The following is a 3,910-nucleotide window of genomic DNA, read 5'->3' as shown; positions in this document are numbered from 1 at the left end:
AAGGATAAATTAGTAATATTGCATGTATATTAAATAAAATTCCAAAATTAAAATCAATTCAAATCCCTATAAAATTGCAATCAGTTTTTAAAACCTACAAAAACCACCATAACAAAAAAGTAATCGACGTGTTCTTTCCCTACAACATCCGCCAAACACCAAATCACAACCACCGACGTCTCTTTCTTCATCGGAGACAATCGCATCTCCCTGCAATACCAACCATTATCTCCAACTGCCCCTGCACCCCAACGTCACTGTCGTATCTCCCTGCAATACCAACCATTATCTTCTTTATTTACCACCAGCACCACCCAGTTCGACCAAAACAAATGCATTGTCTATATCAAGGTTCTTATTTTTTTTTCTATCTTAAATTCCTTAAATTTTTTTGACCTACATCCATTATGTCATAACTCACAATCACATTCTTCACCATTACTGTCGATTTTACTGGTTGTACTGGCCATAATATCTCAACGGTTGTTGCTACAGGTTGTTCTTATTTATTTATAAGTAATTGTTAAATTTTTGAGAATATTTTGAAGTTTCGTTTGTTTAGTAATGTTAGGTCAACATGTCTATCGTCCCTAGCACATGGCTCCAAAACAAGAATATATATTTATTGAAAGTAGCGCAATATATGTCATAAAGAAATTCTTCATAAGGGTATGTATAGTCGATCAAAATGAAACTCAATCATAAAGTTGGACCATAAATTGAATATAGCTTCGGTAAAACTTAAATCGTCAAATTTTCAACTATATTATTTGATATTGATAAGATAAATGACTCAAAGTGCTTAATACGTTTTTATGATTCTTTTAAACAGATTGCATTTGAAAACATCCCTTCTTCGGTGGCTTTTTAATTAATTTGTTGCTTATTTTAATTAGAATTTTGACTTTTGTCTATAATTTGTTTGGTTGTTTATTATTAAGAATTATGAATTTCATTATTCGCAGGGAAGGAATCAAAGATATGTCTCATTTTATATGTGTAAGTTTATGATAGATTGATGCCTACCAGGTGTTTGTTAAAATGTTAAAATGTTTATGAACTTCATTATTTGTATGTGTCTTGTTTCAGGACTACTCAAAATGAAGCAAGGTTTCTTGGAACAACAATGGTGGATGGAAATTAAAAGATAATTTCATGACAATTAAGATTCACTATACCAATATGTCAAAATATAATATGAGGTACAAGATACAAAAGCAGGAAACAAGAATGAGTTTTGCTGTCTGGTTTGGTTTTGTTGGGGCTCCTCTGCGATTCTTGCTATCCGGAATGGTTTTCAGGGTAGTTGACCCTTTTACCCCTGGTGTTTTTTTTGCTATGTTGCTGGTTCTTTGGCTTGTGTGCAATTTTTTTTGTTGCTGCTTAATGGTAGTGTGGTGGGTTTTTCCTGGAGGTTTGGTATGGTTTGTTGTTGCTTCCTTTTACGCTTTATGTTTGTATTGAGCTAATCTTTTGTTGGTGGTTTTTCTTTTACACAGAAGCATTTGAGAATGCACAGAAGTTGTTCGATAGAATGAATAAGAGATGTTTCATGCCAAATTCCCGGTAATTGACTAATTCTCAATAGGATACCATTAGTGTTTGTTTTTTAATTTTTCTCTGTTGCAATGTATAAAAAATGCAATTGGTGTTGTTTTTTAGAAGAAATTAGTCTATTATGGTGTTAAAGTTGAGTATGAGGTGTGAATGGATTTGTGTGTATTCTGTCAGAATCTATTTATATAAATCCATTTTTCAAAATGTTTGTATTCTAGCAGAATGTATGTTATGTATTCTGCCAAAATTTATAAAACAAATCTTATCAACAATATTATTTTATAATGGATTATTGTTATTGTTAGATTTTAATGGTTTTTTTTTCTCTTTAGGTTTTGAAGAGTTTGTCATTCATGTGAAAAAGAAAGAAAATATGGATAACAATAGTGTTTTATAGTAGAATGTATTCCGCCAGAATGTATAAAATGAATCTTAGCAATATTATTCTTTCAGAATGAATTAGTGTTTTTTCGTTGGATTTTGATGTTTTTGTTGCATTTGTGATAGGAATGACTTGAAGACCTTATAGGAATGGCGTGAAGAAGGAATCAAAGATTGATCATACTCATAGTTTAAGAATGTTGTTGTTTTTTAAAACTACACTTGTTATTCTTTCAGAATGTTGTTATTATTCAAGAATGTTCTTTTTGTATTACAATCATAGAATATAATTATTTGATATATTATTAGTTTAAGAATCGATTTTGTATATTGTTTCATAATATACTTATTAATGTTTTCTTCTTATTTATATATTCTTAAACGATGTCATAAACTGTTATTCTAACATAATGTCATTCTAACATAATCGAATTCTGACAGAATAAAATAAGTTATAATCGGTTATGATTACAAATTAAATTAGAATTGAAATTGAATTAATTAAAAAAATCAGAATTATCCCTTCAAATTCGAAAATTTCCTTTTTTAAATATAGTTAATTGTCTAAAATACCCCTTTAATTAAATTTGAGTGATATTATGGTACATGATATTCTATTGTAATATCATAGACCCTCAAAATCATAACCATTCATTATTTTCTATTATTGGTCCAGAATTCTCCTTACATGCACACAATAGTTACCTAAAACAAAATAACCTAGCCATATATATATATATATATATATATATATATATATATATATATATATATATATATATATATATATATATATATATATATATATATATATATACACAAAAACATTATATTTTTATAATGGTACGGTTTATATGTTTGTCTAAAACCGAAACCAAACCAAATATATCCGTTTTAAAAGAACTCAAACCCAAATCGTTGGTTTCTATTTCGATTTTGGTTTTTTTTATTTCGATTTTGTTGGTTTTTATCGACTTTTCGATTTCCGGATTTAGTTTTGTGCGGCCTTAGATTGTCATCTAATGGTCGAGGTTAATATATCGACAACAAAAGGAAAATAACAAAGAAAAGTACGAGGTGTGTTCGGTGCGTTTATTTGTCCTTTTTGGATGTTTCATCTGACATTGGTTGCATGCAATGGTTAAAAAAGAGTATTTATAATAAATTAATTTAACTAAGAATGGGCGATAATAATGCACGTAAAGCTTGAAGATGAATTTTAAATCAATCAAGAAATAGGAAGCTTAGATAGTAGTCTAACTCATTAACTCATTATATACGATGATAACGACTTGATTCCACTAAAACACAAATAGGTCAAGCCACCGCACCCGAATATTACACTACCTTATTGCTTTATTCTGAACTAATAGTCATCCGTTTTTGACTTAGCGATCGCGACTATACAAAAATGTCAATATTTTGAAAAATTATGATATTAAGATAAAATTTAACAAAGGGAAGGCTTAATATCCTTTTTTCTACTTTAACATGAAAACAAGACTTTTAAAATCTAATAAAAGTTTAGATACAAGAATATTACATCGAAAACTATAAGAAATCAATAGAAAACTAATAATAATATAAAAAGAAAACGAATAGATTATTGATAGAAAACTGTATATACAAAGAAAGAAGAATTAAACTATAAATAGGAAAGTGGTCTAGGGTTAACCTAACTAATGGGCTAAACAAAAAAAGTTCAAATAACTTATTATGCTAACATACCCCTCAAACTCACAATGCGGTTGAAACAAGCATTGAGAGTTTGTCTTCAAAGAAACAAAAACGAGAAGTTGAGTGTGCCTTAGCAAACATTCATATCTGCAAGCAACCAAACAATTTGCATTCCAGTGGCGGCGAACAATCTTCATCTAAGTAGCAATACCAAAACAGTCTTCAAGAGAAGCGGCGGAACCAAACAACGTGAAAACATCCCAAACCAAACAATCTGAACGAAAGCAGCCAAAAC

General features: G+C 29.4%; 1 long non-coding RNA gene across 1 annotated transcript; it reads left to right on the top strand.

Annotated features, from left to right (window-relative positions):
* Positions 1-1,107: 1,107 nt before the first annotated feature.
* Positions 1,108-2,138, top strand: LOC145169461 (uncharacterized). Its single transcript, XR_013742499.1, has 3 exons — positions 1,108-1,419; positions 1,500-1,566; positions 2,065-2,138. It is a non-coding gene; the product is annotated as an uncharacterized LOC145169461 (long non-coding RNA).
* Positions 2,139-3,910: the final 1,772 nt, after the last annotated feature.

Source organism: Lactuca virosa, chromosome 4 (assembly GCF_052849685.1).
Source record: "Lactuca virosa cultivar CGN04683 chromosome 4, Lactuca_virosa_CGN04683_v6, whole genome shotgun sequence".
Lineage (NCBI taxonomy): Eukaryota > Viridiplantae > Streptophyta > Magnoliopsida > Asterales > Asteraceae > Lactuca > Lactuca virosa.
The sequence above is the reverse complement of the archived record's forward strand: the minus strand, read 5'-3'. Positions and strand labels throughout refer to the sequence as shown.